Here is an 18925-nt window from a genome sequence, read left to right on the forward strand (position 1 = left end):
ACAACATTTGCCATCTTGAGCCCAACTCTATCTCCTAGCATCTACTAAATACCTCACTACGTGACAGCTGCCTCCTCCAACTGTTTACTGAGTCTGTACCTTCTAAGCTGCAAGGCCGGATTACTGGGAATGGTCTGATCTGCACGAGAATTATATATTAAGCTTCTCTGAAGGGAGGAAGGACACTTTTAGAAAAATGTGACCTTAAGGGTGTAGAGGAAGGCCGTGGTAGTGTCTCCGTACTATGTGGCACTGCCTGTGTTATATTGTATTGTAATTGCATCTATATAGCGCTTACTACCCCTGTCGAGGCGTCGAAACGCTTTACACTGAACCCAAGGATAATGGTTAGTTTAGTGTTATTGGTTACTGTTAGTTATTGGGAGTAGTCTTGTGCACTCAAAACAAACCGTTTAATGCAGTCACTTCAGTTTTTTATGGTGAACTGTGGGAAGTTGGCCTGGCATATGCTGGTCACTAGTTAAAGTGGCCACCTTGCACCAGTCCAATTCGACTCTTATGGTAGATAGGTTTAAGACAACCTTTTAAAGAAATCTATCCTAGTGGTAGCTGTGGAGAGCAGCCTTAAGGCTAAGTCTCTTGAATGTAAAGCAGCTTGTTTTACCTTATAATCTCTTGAATTACCAAATGAAAGAACACCACACCGGTATATATATAAAATATATATGTATTTATATCTAGACACACTCTACTAATCTCTTTATGAGATTAGAAGTCAGGAACATATGCACAAATCAATGTTTCACAAAAAAATTAAGCACTTATATGGCTGGGGCCCTAGGGGCGCACCAGACCATATACTAAAAAAGAGTAATATTAAGAACGACTTGAGAAGGGAGAAGGCCTATGGTCTTCAGAAGCGCTGGGGCCTCACTAATCCACCCAAGGCAGGTAAGTAAAGGACCCATGGGAGACGCATGGAGTTTGAGAACACAGCCGCGTATCCCAGTAGACTTCAATGGAGCAAGTCGCGGTTAGAATTTTAAAGTTCTAGGGTACTTCGGGAGAGTCTACAAGCAAGTCACTTACAAGGTAAGTAGTTCAAGGGCCAACACACACAGGAGCACCGGAGTGCACAAGTTACCTCACCCAGGGAAGCCGGGTGCATAGGTGTCTTTTGGTGTCGGGTCGCGGCGTTGTTTTCAATGGGAGCCAAAGAAGCCTTGCTGCTTGTGAAGACTGGAGAAGTGTCCGGTGGAATCCAAGGTTGGATTCTGAAGAAAGAAGACCTGAAAGCAGAGGAGGCAGTGTTCAAAGTCACCTGCCAGTGACCCGGGCCCAGGAAGATGGATGCCCACAGTCGTCGGGTGATTTCAGGTGATCACAGGTGTCTTGACTCTTCAGCCACGAGATCCAGGAGGCGTCGACGACAACCAGGAGCTGGAGTCGGAGTGTCCCATAATGTCTGCAGCTTACTGAGGTGTCAGCAACCGAATGGGAGCCAACAAGCCTTGGCAACAGCAAGCCTTGTTGAATGTGAAGAAAGTCAGCGGTGCAGACCAGCAAGGTCTGAGGGACTCACCCAGCAAGGGTAAGTCAGGGCAGTTCTGGAGCAACCAGAGGAGCTCTTTGGTTCTGCAGAAGAGTCTTCAGAGGACCCACAAGCCAACAGGCAAGGGATCGCACAGACTCCTCGGGAGGATTCACTTCACAGGAGCCCACGGTCACTCACGACAAGGTAGGCCTCTGATCTTCGGTGGAAATCCCGCTGGAGGTTTGGACCACACGTGGTCCAATGCACATGTCATAGAACTTCGTGAAGGGATTGCACTTGAAAATAGTGCACGGTACCCAGGTATTGCTGTTCCTCGTCACTCGTGGGGTCCACTCGCCTCATGTTTGCTGGGGGCACACAATGGCCATCAAGAAGTCAGGAAATCCACTTCTGGGGCTGCAGGGACTTTGGACTCTGGCGGGAGCGGAAAAGTTTGCGATCGTTGATTCAAAGTTTTGGTGCCTGCCAAGCAGGGGAGTCACTCCTTGACTCCAAGGGAGATTCTTCAGTCTTCCAAAGGTAGTGGAACATCGAAGGTCCAGGATTCTTCTTGTAGAGCGTCGTCCAGGGATATCTAGTTTGCAATGGCAAGGGTTCCCTATCTTATACTAAGGGAAAGGGAGGGACTAGCTCTATCAGGGGTCAGGGGAGTGGGTGGTTACACTCACTTCCCTTTGTCCAGTTTCACGCCAGATCAGGGGCAGGTAGCCCCTGAACCGGTTTGAGCTGGCATATGCACAGAGGAGCCTACTGCTCCCCCAGTGCAGGACTTCAAAGCACTCTAGGAGTGGACCCACCCAGTCCCAATACACTAAATCCTGTCTGTGACAGGATGCCTATTGTTGGGCCTCCTCCACTGCGAGTTTCGGTCAGCAGCAGGAGGGCAGCCCAGTGTCTGTGCTGGTGGCATCCATTTTGTGATGCTAGGGCTCTTTCAGAATTCAATTGTGTTTCCACAGTAGGTTCATGTCTATCCCTCTAGAAGGGTGGGATCATACTCCCACACCAGTTACTGGTGTGGGGGTATGATATCAAAGCATTTGACACCAAACACGATATGTTTTGATGCAGCCATCCCAGAGTTAACATTTACTGTGAGGTCATAATGCACTTAAGAGTATATGGTTTAACCGCATCCGCAAACAGCAACAGAGAATAGACTCTGAGGGCTGCAGAGGGGCCCTGCTCAGGCAGAGGCACTCCCTCACATGTAAACCAAGCACCCTTCCCTCAGGATTGATAGAGCCTGCCTTAGGGGTGACTGATAGGTTTATATGTGTGTGTGTAAGGTGAGATATAGGGAACCTATACCTCAGTGAAGAGTGCTAACACTACCTCACCCAGGCTGCAGTAGCAGGCCTGAGGAGTCAGATTTAGTCTGCTTTCCAGGGGTGGCATAATACATGCTTCAGCCCCTGGTAGGCCTGTGAAGTACCTATGCACTTGGTACCTAAGGTACCATATACTAGGGGCTCATAAGGTACCACAGTATCCAATCACTAGTGCATCTAATATGCACTCCAAGTTGTTTAGAGAGAACAGAGAGACTGGGGCCCTGATTAGCAGGGACCCAGCCAGACTATAGCCAGAAACCAGTGTTAACATCAGAAAAAAAGTGGGGGCAACATAAGTGCAGATCCTACTCTCCTACATGAACTAAAGCAATAGTGGTTGGTTGAAATGATTAGTCGGGGCAGGGGGTGAGATCAAGCACATGATTGGTGGGATTAATACTGGCGTTAGTGGAGATTAGGTATTGTTAGGTTGTGTAGGTATGACTTTCAGCAGAAGGAGGAGAGATTGTAATCTTGTAAATGACTTGCAGGAAATGTGCAGAAATAGAGAATAATCAAAGGTGCATGTGTCAGAGTAGGTTGTGCTGAGACAGAGGAGGCATTCAGAGGATGGAAGGGAAGGAGAGGGATATTTTAAAGAGAGAAGAAAAAAATGGAGACGACAAACAGTTTTTTAATGCCAGATTTAAGAAATGTAGTGAATATTTTGAGACAGCATGCACTTTGAGAATGCAAGAATGTTGAAAGAAACATCAGCTCAAGGTTAGAAAGTGGAAAAAATAATGCTGGATGCATATGTCAAGAGAATACAAGTGAAACAATGTACACATTGAAAAAAATAGATTGTGGCGTTTATCCTCAGGTTTGGCTCAGGGTATTAATTATACAGCGGAGTGGGATGCATTTAAATGCCTCTGGTTTGCATTGGCACCAGATGGAATGTGAGGACAGCTTCCCAGACAGTGGAAGTGCATTACCTGCATTCAAGTGGCTGGAGGGCAGGGGATGCAAACACTTCTGTGAGTGTGGGATGGTGAAAGGGCTCCTTTTACATATTCAATGAACACTTTTGTTAGCAAATAGCTGCTGATTAGACTTCCTGAAGCTCTGCCCCTTTTGTAGATGCTGAGGGTGATTAGGGGTGAAGCTGCAGGTTGAAGGGGACCCTTTAGGTGAGGCCATGCAGTTGCCTACCTCAATCACACTTCAGTGCAGAGCCCTCACATGTCTTTGTGCCTCTGTTGTGGGCGCTCCAGGCTGGAGGCAGCCCTGCTGTGAAGTGCATCACAACACAAAGATTGTGTCTGGAGCACAGCCTGGAAGACATTTGAATGTAAACGCATTGAAATGTACCTGTAGCTGCAGTGGTCCTCCGGTTTTTGCAGATATGGGTCATTTTAAGGGCAGGATAACACTGAAAAAAACTCCCCTCGTTTAGTGCATTGGTTGACACCCCCTACTCTTCCTGTACTGGTGCTCACTCACAGCTCTGCCTTGCACATCAACAGCATCCACAATGTATCACAGCAGCCCGTTTACCCACCTCACCCAGCTTTTATCAGCATACATAAATCGCTTGGTGTACAGTGCTCTGACACCTACCAGAATCTAGGGGCACTATATAAAACTAATCGATAAAATAAACTGACCACATACAAGTGATTGGGGAATACAACACATAACATGCACATGTAGTGTGGGCGCTGCTCAATGCCCCTGATACAGGCGGGTGTAATTCAAAGCAAGACCTGGCTGCGTAAGAGGTATAAAGGCTGCTGCCATACTCTAGGGGTGCAGGGTCGAACGCCCATTGACTCTGTGTCCATGTGCCTTATTGTAATATTATTTGGGAGAACATATAATATTTCTTGTGCTGGAAGCCCATGTCACGAGTCTTTGGACAAAACCCCCATTTATTAATTTAAGTTTTCTATTGAGAAGACTATATATTGAGTGCACGTCAGAGTGCTTTACACTGTTATAGAGGATAAGATTTTAGTGAAACGTATAACTACGATATATATAAAGCTTTACAGAGGGAAACTGCAACATACTTTCTGAAAATCAATAGTACAGATAACAATTGTCACAGAAAAGAAGCAGTAAATGAGTGCAGCAATATACTACATACAGATATGTACGCGTTCAAAACCAAACACTATATAGACAAGCATTGGCATAGCCAATAGGTCTCGCCTTTGGGACCTTATAAGTGTTTAGCCATGCAACAGTTGCATAACTAAATTCTTATAAGGTCCCAAAAGCGAGACCTATTGGCTATGCAAAGCGGCCGTGCGGCCGCGAAAGTTCAGGTGATCGCGATCGAGATCACGATCAAACATCAAAGCGGCCGTGCGGCTGCGAAAGTGAAAGTGAAAGTATTTGCGGTAAAGCGCGGCGAGCTCGCCCGCGCACATGCACTGTAGCTCTAGGCTTGCCTGGTAGCACTTTTTGGAGCCCTCTCAATAAGTCTCGCCAGACCAGCGCATGCGCTGGGTCAGGCGAGACCTAATAAAGGGATGCGAGTGAGAATCTGGTATTAGCTCAGAAGCTGGCATGTCCAGAGAGAAAAACTGGAGCTACAGATATAATTCAATTGCTCAATAGGGCTATTTCATTCCTCTCATAATCACAACGTGCGAAAGGACCTACCTCAGTTCTGGACGGATGTTATTCCAGATGCGCTCTGTTGCGACCGATTCGCAGACATTTGCTTTCTGAATTTTGGGATTTCAAGCATCAGCTCTTCTTTATGTATAGAGTTTCTGTTTTCCCCAATGGTATGCAGTTTCCGAGTTAGGTAACTTTGGTTGTTGTGATGTGAGGCCTCATAGGTTGTGCACATCGCCTGATCATACAGCATTTCCCCACAATGAGCCAGTTGAGTGATCACAAGACCAGTGAGATGTGGTCAGATTTCTTTGTGTTTGTGATTAGTCTTTCTGCAGAATGCAGTGATTTTTAGGGTCTGTAATTTAGATTTAGGAAGAAAGCCTGGTGAGTAAGGATGTACCGTAGCCCATTTTGGGGTTAACCAAAGATTGGACTATAGTTTGCAGATCTTGTTCAGAAATCAAGTATTTGAGGTTGCAAATGGTGAAAATACCCTAGCGTGTTTCTCGCGATGTTGCTTACATGACCCATAGTTAGAGTTGGTTATTGAGTTTGAAACCCAGAGGTTTAGCTTTTCTTAGTGTTGTTAGCTAATTTCACAGTGTCTGAGTCCAGTATTTATATGGGACAGGTATCATGTTGTTTGGGAACATGAGAAGGAATTCAGTTTTATGTGGTTTAAGATTTAGGAAGTGTTTGGATAGCAAAGTCTATTATTTCTAAGTCTTTCTTTAGATAACAGTGTCTTGTTCAGATCTAATTTTGAGATAAAGATCAATATGATACGCACATTGATGTATATTAAGAACTAGTTTAATCATAGTCTAATCAGCGGTTGAATATATAAATTAAATAGTGTAGGCACTGGAATGGAGCCTTGTGGCACACCAAGAGGTGACGGTCGAGTATCCGAGGAGAAGTTTGCCATTTTAACTGTCTAGGATTCTTTTTCCACAACATATCTTATACCTTTATGGACAGTGCCTTCCATTCCCATTCTTTCCTGGAATATGCTTCGTGGTGGACCCTTTTAGATGTTGCTATGAGGTTGAAGAGAACTTGAAGCCGGGACTCTCCTTAGACTATAATCGTTAATACATCGTCAATAACTTGTAGGTTTGCTATTTCGGCACTTCATCCTCACTGAAACCTGCTTGGTTTGAGTATAGCTGGCTGCTATTCTTAATTTGAAATTGTAGTTTTTTAGTAACTATTGTTTCTGGTGTTTTCCCCAAAAGGTACCCCAGTTTCAGGGCAGTAATTATCGAGTCTTCAATGTAAGCAGAATTGACTTTTAGTAGGGCTCTGAAAGGGGTTTATTAGGAGATGCCTCCTTCTCAAGTGAGGAGGTATGAGTTTGGTTCAGTGCGAAGAGATGTTGGCCACTAAAGTTTTGGATAAAGAGACTGGGATAGGTTCTTCATCATAAGATGAGGGACTGTAGATTTATTTATAAACACCTGGGCAGAGTTCATAGAGTTAACTCCGAGAAGGGCAAAAAAACTCAGCCGCACTAAGCGGAGCTCCGCGAGCGGCGGAGTTTCTTTAGATAAATGCAGTTTGCGGTGATTTTCAGTGCCAGGTGCTTGTACACACTGTGCAATCATCGCAAACGGCATCATACACAGCGCAAGCGGGCGCTGTTTCCTTTCTGCCTCTCAAGTAGATTTTTACTCGAGCGGCAGCTTTCTCAATGTGAGCAGGCGGTTTCTCAATGCGAGCGGTCGTGAGCATACGCGACCACTCGCAATGAGAAATCTGACCACCCGCATTGAGAAATCTCGCTGGGAGGTGATTCTCCATGCTTGCACTCCCTAACTTGATGTTGACGATCGCGAACGTGGAAAAATCTTGCCGGTAGGTGGATTTTCCTCGCTCGCGCTCGCCAACTTCACATTGATGAACGCGAGCAAGGGAAAAAACTCTGCTCCGCGTAACGTGGAGCAGACTTTTTCAGAACTCCGCGAGCTCCGCGTAACGCGGAGTGCAGAAAACTTCGCAAACACCATGAGCGGAGTTCACCACCCAGGCTTAATATTCAAGTTTTTTTCTATGGAATTAGTTGAGATTGGTTTAAAGGAGTTCTGTTTAGACAGACATTTTTTCTCTGATTTTGGGTTTTATCTATGGGAGTGTTAAATTTATGCAATTTGCCTAATTACGCAAAATGCAAATCTGTCCTTTAGAAATATTTTAGTGTGGAATGTGTCCATGTAAAAACACAACTGCCACAAACAGCAACCAAGTGCATTCTATTTGTTCGCATTGTTCCAGCTCTCCTGTGCTAAAATTGTGCCGCAAAGTACGATGTAATTACACAATGTAGCGTAATGACCGCATTTCAGGAATTTCACGTAAGAATCATAATGTAACATTCCCCAAATTACGAAATGTACGCCTGTGGGATTCAAATGTTGCCCAGACTTATTATCATGCATCACTGGTACGTTGATTCCAACTATTCTCTCAGGGGGACTCCTTCCCCTTTGTGAAAAGGCTACCACATTTGGGGTGTCGGTAACCTATCAATGGTTTATGATAGAACATGCAGTCAAAAAACAATGATAAGTTGCAATATGTAAGGGATGCTCCCAGCATGCCACTTGCAAATTGCGATTCAGAAAGCATTTCTAAACCCATTTTGCAATTCGGTAACCTATTACCGAATTGCAAAATGTGTTTAGAACATTTAACGAGCCATTTAGAGGTCGTAATCCTTGTGATTTAGCAAATCACAGGCTTTGCGACCAATAAAGGGCTTCGTACATGTGGCCCATACTTTCAAGCTGCACTTTTAAGGTTGATGTGATTGAATATGTGTATGACCTCCAGAGACTGAGTGATGCTAACAATCCGGCTTCTTTACTAAGCACATTACTACAAAGCTGGTTTGAAGTCCATGAAAGTGACAGAATCAAGTATGAATATATGAAAGATTCAATTATTAGCAGATTTGGTCTCACCCCATTTTAATCGTACAAATATCCTAGGACAATTTATCCACAGATACTTTTTTTGTTAAGGCTAATATGAAGATACACAGGTTTGCCATGTTTCTTAGCTAACCAATCAGCCTCTAAGCAAAATGTCAATAAGTGGTGGTCTGACTAATTCATTGGCAAAGGGATAAACTCTTTAATCCAAAGCCCCATCATGAAAACCCAATCCAATAGTAAACTGTAGGATATCTAGGGAATGGCAATGGATAGTTCAACACACTACGATTGCATGTGCTGGTAAGGAAGAAGCATTGAATAGAGCACACTTATCATTTCCTGATCTTCTCTTCTTTACAAAGAGCTGATGTCAATTAAAGAGCTGGTAGAATAATTTTTTTAAGTTCATCCCATATAAAGGTGTTTCCGAGTGAAATCAACAGCTTATACTAATAGGCATCGGTAGTCTGGCAAAAATATAAATAACTGACTTGCTTGAAACATTCATGTTGAGAGGTTCACTTGTGACGTTTCTATCTGTCCAGAGTCATCCATGTGGAGAAGAGAAAAGGTGTGAATGATGAAACAGAAGTTGTATTATCCGTAAGTAATAGAATTGTTCAATATTAATTGTAGAAGGAGAAGGAGTAGGAAAAGGAGCAGCATTACAATTAACCTTCTGACAGCGAAGAAATATCATGCCTATGTTTGGTGTTAAATGCAAAAACAACAGTTGATGGACAGAATGCAGAACAATGTTATACATTCACCCCAGTACAGAGATCTGGGCCTAAATCCATCGTTTTTTTGCTTTTGCTCACCATGCCCTTCCATTTTGAACCCAGCCATATGCAAATCAGTCTTGACACTGTGCCTCATGGGACCAGTCCAGCCCGAACTGCCAAGCCAGGTCCTCCCTGGACTGGAGCCAAAGAACAAAGGGCGACCCCTAGTAAAATAATACGGGTAGAGAAACAGGGGAGAATTAACCAAGCAAAAACAACAAAATATACTCTACCCCTATAATTGGAAAATGTACAGTGTATAAAATGTTTAAATGCAGACAAAATGACACTCAGGTTGGATTAAAGTAATGTGGCAGATATATACACATAAAGACACCCAACAAAAAATAAGTACATAGGAAGACAAAAACAATAAATATAACAAATATTTTTTCTTTTTTATTTCATTGTCAAATCTGCTTTTTTACTATGTATAAATAAAAATAGTTAAATTCTTTACCAAAATAATCACAGTGAATGAATCATGTAATTCGTTTATACAATAATAAAGGTGTTCTACACACACAATATATATCAGAAATTCATACAAAATGGGATACACCACAGATTAATGAAAAAACACAGGTTCCCAATCAGAGGAAAGAAAAGAAATATTTTTGATCAAACATACATACATTCGAATTCAAACAGCTCACATTCGTACAGCATCACAAAGACACATAATTCATTCAGGAACAGACCAAAGACACTCGTAGGCCCAACTCCAAAGAATGGAATGAATAATCCCAAGGTACTCTGATGGTTGATCAAGATGAATGCAGAGACATTTATCTAAGGTACACAGATACAGTCAATGGGAGTGGAGAGGGCCTAATCAACAATGCCGACGCGCGTTTCGGTGAGACAACTCCTAACCAGGAGTACCACCTTCTTCAGGGCGTAACAAACACCACAAAATGGGACCTGTTAAAATAAAGAAGTAAATTAGGTGTCTACACGGAAAAAAGGGACTTATCCTACCAACTACAATACATAATGTATGCCACATAGCAACAATCAAGGTATAAATAAAATCCAACACGAGTGCCAAATCCTACAGTAAATAGATAAACTCTTCCTTTTAGTACTATTCAGTTCAAATGTAGATAAACAGGCACTAAAACACCAATTAGGAAAATTCAGAACAGATGAAAAGAAGCTAAAAAAAGGCGAATAAAAACACATAACAAAACTTTATGCAGAAACTGCACAAACAAATGCAAAATGGTATACAGATGAAGGCTTACCTGCGTTGATACCAAGGAAAGAAAAGGCTGTTCAGCGCGAATACATTCTAGATGGAATTCCGCGAAGGAAGTATAGAAACCACTTGAAAAGCCAAAGAGAGCAAAATTTTGTACATAAAGATAAAGAGATAACAAACAAAAAGATAACAAACAAAAAAATAACAAACAAAAAAGAGCAATAAATGTATTAAACCTAACAACTCTGCTGGTATAATTTCAAGGCAATGAGGAAAAGATAAAGAAAATTACCTAGATTACACGGGAGCTCAAAGCTGCAGGAGTAAATTAACCAGCTAGATCTTAGCGGGAAATAGATTAAATTTTGTCCTCACTTCTCCTTTTCTTGTTTCTGATTAGGTCAACGAGGGACAATTCCAACAAATGCTCTCCTGGAGCCTGAAAACAGAAAAAATCAGGAAAGGGAATACTGGTATAAGTAAAAAGCACTACATGCCCCTTAATGGAAGACACAAAAAGATTCAAGGCGGATGCGAATCTCACAAATAGTGCGAAAATCAAGCAACCAGCTGAAAATGGCTGCACACTCATTGCTAAACGACACGACAATAAGGAAATTCCGATCCAAAGGGCGATAATGCTAATTAGCTAAGAATAAACGCCTGATAGAGTAAAAAGCCAGCTCACCTGAATCTAGATAAATTTCCCGCGAGCCCCCTTCAAAAGGTAAATGACTAAAGAGTCAAAGAATCGTTTTCAAAACAGCAGGGCTGTAGTAGTCAGATACTAAAAAAATAAAGAAAAGAAAAAGGAAAACTCAGATAGAATGAAACCGAGAATGCCAATACTAGTATTCAAAAACATAGAGCTATATGCATAAGGCTAACAAAGAAAGGCATACTTGAACATCCCAAAAGTTACCTTAATAAATCAACACAGCGTCAAACAACGATCAGCTGACGTCCAGATAACGCGAATCAAACGAGGATAGTGGCAGACAGGGGAAACTCTGTCAGAGAGCGAAATTTGAATCCTCCAGACATGCCCCTCCCAAGCCGGGAGCAAATCAACTCGGGGGGCGTGGCACAACGGACCAAACAATAAGGCCGATACATACAAACCAAGGAAAAGGCCTGTACGTGGACAGAAAAGAAAGTCCTGTAAATGCAGCAAGGCTTAAGCGAATCAACTCGGGGGGCGTATACAGATGGATCAAAAAATGAGGTCAAAAACATATAACCAGCGAGAAACGGCTAAAACGAGGACAGAAATAACAGTCCTACAAGGGTAACAAGGCCCAAAGAACATATACGGATCAAGACATACCAACCATCCAATGCTCCACATTGCCAACAACAGATCCAAAAAACCAATATAAGTAACAATGAAAAAAGACAAAAACATAAACAAAAACTAATAAATCAAATAAAAACGCTGCCAGTATAAGAAAATGAAAAGGGATGAAAAAGGAAGAAAATGATGAGTATAGAGTCATCAACTAATAAAGCCAAATACAATATATAAAGCAAATTCATTGATCAACAATAAAGGCAGGAGAGCCCTATATGATAGCATTTTCCCATGGAAGGGATTCGTTGAGGCCTCTGTTCTTAGTGTCAAGGACAAAGATCCCAAAAACTTTGCGTTTTTTACGCATGTTGTCCGGATTCAAGCCTTTCTGAGGCTGTATTTTTTCCAAAATAATCCACCGTAGATCATCCTCTTTGTGGTCCTTTTCCGCCCAGTGGCCCACCAGAGGAGTAGCATGCTTGAGCCGTCTAATATTGGATTTATGCTCTCCAATACGAATCCTAACCTCTCTCGAGGTTTCACCGACATAAGTCAGTGAACAGGGACATTGGATAGCATAAACACAATTGGACGTCCTGCAATTGGTCATCTCTTTGAGATCAGCAGTGAAGCCATTCACACAGAAAGAATTATTCATTCCATTCTTTGGAGTTGGGCCTACGAGTGTCTTTGGTCTGTTCCTGAATGAATTATGTGTCTTTGTGATGCTGTACGAATGTGAGCTGTTTGAATTCGAATGTATGTATGTTTGATCAAAAATATTTCTTTTCTTTCCTCTGATTGGGAACCTGTGTTTTTTCATTAATCTGTGGTGTATCCCATTTTGTATGAATTTCTGATATATATTGTGTGTGTAGAACACCTTTATTATTGTATAAACGAATTACATGATTCATTCACTTTGATTATTTTGGTAAAGAATGTAACTATTTTTACCTCCCTGGACTGGAAACAAGCATCCTAGGACCAGTCTCTTCAGCCAGGATTGTTTGATTCCAGTGGCATGGAGAGGACGGGACCCACGTCTGGGCATACCCGTCCCACTTGGGGTGACAAATGCAAAAACAACAGTTGATGGACAGAATGCAGAACAATGTCATACATTCACCACAGTACAGAGATCTGGGCCTAAATCCATCGCTCGCCATTCCAGTTTGAACCCAGCCATATGCAAATCAGTCTTGACCTTGTTCCTCATGGGAACAGTCCAGCCTGAACTGCCAAGCCAGGTCCTGCCTGGACTGGAAACAAGCATCCTAGGACCAGTTTCGGGGTTTCACCCCTCTTCAGCCAGGATAGCTTAATATCAGTGGCATGGAGAGCATGGGACCCACGTCTGGGCATACCCGTCCCACTCGGGGTGACAAATGTAAAAACAACAGTTGATGGACAGAATGTAGAACAATGTCATACATTCACCCCAGTACAGAGATTTGGGCCTAAATCCATCTTTTTTTGCTCACCATGCCATTCCAGTTTGAACCCAGCCATATGCAAATCAGTCTTGACCCTGTGCCTCACGGGAACAGTCAAGCCCGAACTGCCAAGCCAGGTCCTCCCTGGACTGGAAACAAGAATCTTAGGACCGGTTTCGGGGTTTCACCCCTCTTCAGCCAGGATAGCTTTATTCCAGTGGCATGGAGAGCACGGGACTCACGTCTGAGCATACCCGTCCTACTCGGGGTGACAAATGCAAAAACAACAGTTGATGGACAACTACAATAGATCTCTTGACAGGGGGGGAATGTATGATTTATTCAGCATTTCGTCCATCATTAGTTTGCGTAGCAGCTTTCACCCTAAGTGGGATGGGTATGCCTAGATGTGGGTCCCTTGCTCACTGTGCCACTGGATTCAAGCTAGCCTGGCTGATGATGGGTAATACCCAGAATCCGGTCCCAGGATGCTTGTTTCCAGTCCAGTGAGGACCTGGTTTTGCAGTTCGGTCTGGACTGTTCCCATGAGGCACAGGGTCAAGACTGATTTGCATTTGGCTGGGTCTAAACTGGGTGGCATGGTGAGCAAAAGAACAATAGATTTAACCCAGATCTCTTGACTGGGGGTGAATGTATGATTTATTCAGCATTCCGTCCATCATTTGTTTGCGTAGCACTTTTCACCATAAGTGAGATGGGTATGCCCAGGCGTGGGTCCCTTGCTCACTGTGCCACTGGATTCAAGCTAGCCTGGCTGATGAAGGGTAATACCCAGAAACCGGTCCCAGGCTGCTTGTTTCCGATCCAGTGAGGACTTGACTTTGCAGTTCAGTCAGGACTGTTCCCATGAGGCACAGGGTCAAGACTGATTTGCATATGGCTGGGTCTTAACTGATGTGGCATGGTGAGCAAAAGAACTATGGATTTAACCCAGATCTTTTCACTTGGGGTGAATGTATGATTTATTCAGCATTCCATCCATCATTTGTTTGTATAGCACTTTTCACCCTAAGTGGGATGGGTATGCCCAGATGTGGGGCCGTTGCTCACTGTGCCACTGGATTCAAGCTAGCCTGGCTGATGAAGGGTAATACCCAGAAACCAGTCCCAGGATGCTTGTTTCTGGTCCAGTGAGGACCTGGCTTTGCAGTTCGGTCTGGACTGTTCCCATGAGGCACAGGGTCAAGACTGATTTGCATATCGCTGGGTCTAAACTGGGGTGGCATAGTGAGCAAAAGAACAATGGATTTAACCCAGATCTCTTGACTGGGGGTGAATGTATGATTTATTCAGCATTCCGTCCATCATTTGTTTGCGTAGCACTATGTTTGGTATTAGCTAGCTCCAAATCTAACCTAGCCAAAGCTAAGTATCTAGCTAGCTTAAATGTACTTGGTGGCTCCATTGCCTTCAACACTAAAAGCTGCATAGATACAACACCAGCATCCCCAAAATCACTGCAAGGAGAAATACTTTGCTTTAAGCAGCCGACAGAGAAACTAAGGGAAATATGAGAATCACTTACTTTTGGGATATGAGCATCCAAAGTAATGGTGAGTGAAATTTTTGTAATTTTATTACACGTAAGTACGCAAACTTTTGATTAAATTACACTGCATTATCCTTAATTGCAGGAGATGCAAATCTGTCAATTCATGCTATTTTAAGTGCGAAATGCGTCCTCGCATAATTTTTTTACGGGAGAACACTTTTAAACAAAGCATGGCGTGCAGCTGCGAGCATTATATTGTACCTGTGAGATTGTATTAACATTTTACAGCGAATCATGCATAATCACACAAAGTGGGAAATGGTATAATTTTGGGAAATTTACATAACTAGAGTAATGTGAAATTCCCAAAGTTACGCAAATTATGCTGGTGTCATTTAAATTTTTCCCGGGCATAATCCAAACCTGCAGCTGTCACCTAGATCACATGGGAATTTTGTTGCACGCACTGGAGGTCACCTGGAGTGGTAGTACATGAGCAGTGTGGACAGTTGGATGAGAAGGGCGTCTGCAGGACAGCCTAGTTCCATGCTGGGCAAAGGATGTCAAACCTGGGCATATTCTGTTTGTGCCAAACGGATCCTATGACTTTGAGGAAAGTGGCATGGATGAGCCCTATAAACACCCCTTTCCAAGACAGTGATCTGTCCATGGAATTATAGCTAAGCTACCCAGTCTCAGATAAAGTAGAGTCCTTTCCTTTGCTATCAATTCTTGTTTAAGATATGTATAAAACGACATTTAAGAGTGATGGATGACTGTTCCCTTATTTGTCACTCTTCACTTACTTGCCACTATTTATTTGCCTGATTTTTGCTTCTTGCAGTTGGAACGTCTACCCGATCCCCTTCTGTATGTACCCCAGCTTGATGCTTTCCTCTACTCTGATGTCAGGGGGTAGTTTGGTGCCTTACTATTAACTTGTATATTAATCTTCATCTTCAATCAAGAACTACAAGTTTTCTATGGGTTTTATTTTACCGTTTGAGTTTTTTCCGCCTGACAGGGACCCATTTAAGGAGGTACTTTAACATTTTCATGTGCACTGAGAGTGCAGGGTATTATCTTGGCTCCTGAAAAGGTTTGACTTTTCTTGAGGAAATGAAGAAGGAGATTCATCAGAGTCAGCGTCCAGTCCTTGACCAATTGCACCACCAATGACTCCTTTGGTGTGATTATGCAATGGATCCTTCTAGGGACATAGTACAAGTATTACACCAATTATCTCCCGATAATTCGTGTTAAAACAATACTTGGGCCTTCATGTACAAAGCAATTTTACGGTCGCAAAGGTAAAATCGGAGCCTTTGCAACTGTAACGTGGCTTTTTTGCATTCACAAAACTCAAATTCCAACTCAGGAACACATTTGTGAATCGTATTTTGGGTCTATGAATGCATACTGAATCAGTATTCGTCAGGGGAGTGGTGAGGCGGTCCCTTCCAGATGCTGATTCCTTAAAGTATGTATTAATGTTTTGCAACCGAAATCTGAAAGCAAAGCGATAATATTTTACCACCTTCTAAAAAGAGGAGGTAAGCCATTTGCAAACAGGAAGGGGTTCCCAAGAGTCTCCTCTTTGTCAATGTGGACAAAAACATTTTTAGAAACAGACAGTGGTCTCTGGGACCACTGCCTACTCCTAAAAAATATCTGTAAAATGTTTAACTTTCTTTTAAACTCATTCAGTTTTCCTTTCAGGAAAGTGGGCTGCATAAAAAAAGAGTGCTTTATATTTAAAAGCAATAGCAGACATAGCAGGCCACCATGTCTGTGACTCTAGCCGATCATAGTGGGCCACAATTTGCGACCTACATCATACTAGCTAATAAGGTGGGCTGAATTGCGCCCCCACTATGGTTCAGTATTTTGTGACCCAACCTATTAATCCATAGGATGGTGTCCAAAATACCAATGGGATCGGCAGAAGTCAGTGCATCTATTGCGACCACGTCTATCGTATTCATTATAATTAGGGCTCCCGGTTTTATGGTATTTATTTTTTTAGCCTTTCCGTCTGTATTTATCCATATTTATATTTTGCGTACTTTTTCTGTATTTAATCAGTATATATTTTGTGTTTTGGGACAAATGAAGTTGTAAAACTGTACATTTCCATATTTACATTATTGATAGACTCGCCCTCATAATTTGATGTCTGTCTGTTTTAGCTATTTAAGATGCCGAATATTATATAACAAAACATCCACTGGTAAATATTAGCATTATACCACAAATGTATATTGACACGTGGCATTATTTAATGAAATTGCATCCTGCTTTTTAAATTTCCCATGCAGTGTATCTGCTCAGGTGTTGCCCTATAATTCATGAAAGACAGCACAGAGTCACTTAAAAGAAACCCAATTTTCTGTATTGATCCACTTTTAAAAATAGATGCAGACAGAAAACACATTGTGTTCTGCCTGTATTTAATTGTAAAAATCCGTAAAAACAGAAAACCGGCAGCCTGAATTATAATACATCCAAATAAGAAATAGAAAGTTGTGCCAAACATATATCATTCTATTCTAAGCTTTTGGATATTTACAACTATTATCAGTAGCTCCTGAACATTGGCATAGGATTGGTACAGATTTTACAATGCATCTTCCAAATTCAGAAGGATATTGTGTAATAATAGTTACAGAAGACCATTTTTCAAAGATGGTCTATCCTATTACTTTGTCCCAAGTTACCAACAGCTGAAGAAATAGACAGAGGTTTTTGACTGATAGTTTTCATCTTCGTGGCTTATGTCAATTTTCATAGAGTTCCTCAATACCTTTCACATTTCTGGAGATCTCTCTGTAAGGCATTGAGTGTTGAACAAGCTCTTATTCTTGTTATCTTAAGTCAAATGGGCAAAATGAGCGAAGTAATCAAAGCATGGTATGGCAACTCAAGAAAATGTGGGTTTATAGTAACAATCTGTAGGATTTTCTAATAATAATACAACTCACAGTGCCACCACTTAATCAACGTTCTTTCGTGTGCAAGGATTTAATCGAAGAGATTTTCCTTCTTCTCCTAATATTAATCCTTTTGTTCCGGTAGCTACTGATTATTTGCCTTAGTTACAGAAGCACAGGCTACTTACTTCTGAAAGAGGAAGGAATATGCTGACAAATCGAGGATCAATTGTCCCTCATCCTTGTGTCCCTGGCGTGAATATTTTTTGTCTTTATGTTTTCTTCCTTTTCATACATTGCCAGTTCAATTTCCGCCATGTTTTGTGGCCCATTTGTGATATCTCATCAGATCAATCCTCTAACGTGTTGGTGAAGTTGCTTGTGGTTGAAGATTCATTTACAGGCACATGCATCATCATAGGGTTTTGCGATTCCTTAATAGCGATTAGTAAGGAATCGCACTTAAGGAATAGCAAAACCCTATGCATGTAGGAATCGCTAAAGAAATAGCGATTCCCACAAATTCCTTAATTGCGACTAGCAAATTGCGAGTCGCAATTAAGGAATGTCTTCCCATTCATTCCTATGGGCCTCCAGGCCCATAGGAATGAATTAGAGATTGCGGGAGCAATTTGCGAGTACCAGTAGGTACTCGCAAATTGCTTCCGCAATTTCGATGGTGCAAGGGTGTCAAAATGACACCCTATTGCACCCATGTATGTTCACTCTGCACAAATGTTGCATACACACATGCTCTAAGGGCATGTGTGTGGGCAACATGAAACTTAGAAAAATGCAAATAAGTGCCTTTTTCTAAGTTTTCGCAAATTACCATGAGGTCCAGCCTCATGGTAATTTGCTCACGCTAATAGCGAAATCGCTATTTTTTAAACTGTAATGCATTGCATTTAAGGAATCCCAATTTTGAGATTCCTTAAATAGCGATTTTTGCATTTGGGATGATGCATCCCAAATGCAAAAATACCGATCGCAAAGGGGCAGATTCTGAGAATCTGCCCGTTTGCGACCGGTTTTGTGCTTGATGCATGTGCCTGATAGTCTTTATTTCTTTACAAAGGAAGCCATATGTTTCTGATCCTTATCATCAGCTTCCATCTGAATCTCCACCAGTTCAATGGCCACCAGAATATGAGGTTCAAGAGGACATCATAGGGTTAAATCTGTGCCAAGAGCATACCAGGGATTGCAAGCATTCTGGAGAAGATGATGCACTCCTCTGCAGTAAGGCAGCATGGTGCTTTATGCAACTTTCAGCCTGTGGTTAAGTGCTCTCACCACCTGCACTGCGCTGGAGTTTCTACACTCACGATCTCTCAGAAGAGCGCTTCGCAAGCTATGAGAAGCATCCAGTGAGGAATGGGGCACTGAGACTGCAGAGTTCAGTG

The sequence above is a fragment of the Triturus cristatus genome, chromosome 3_2 (genome assembly GCF_964204655.1).
Source record: "Triturus cristatus chromosome 3_2, aTriCri1.1, whole genome shotgun sequence".
NCBI lineage: Eukaryota > Metazoa > Chordata > Amphibia > Caudata > Salamandridae > Triturus > Triturus cristatus.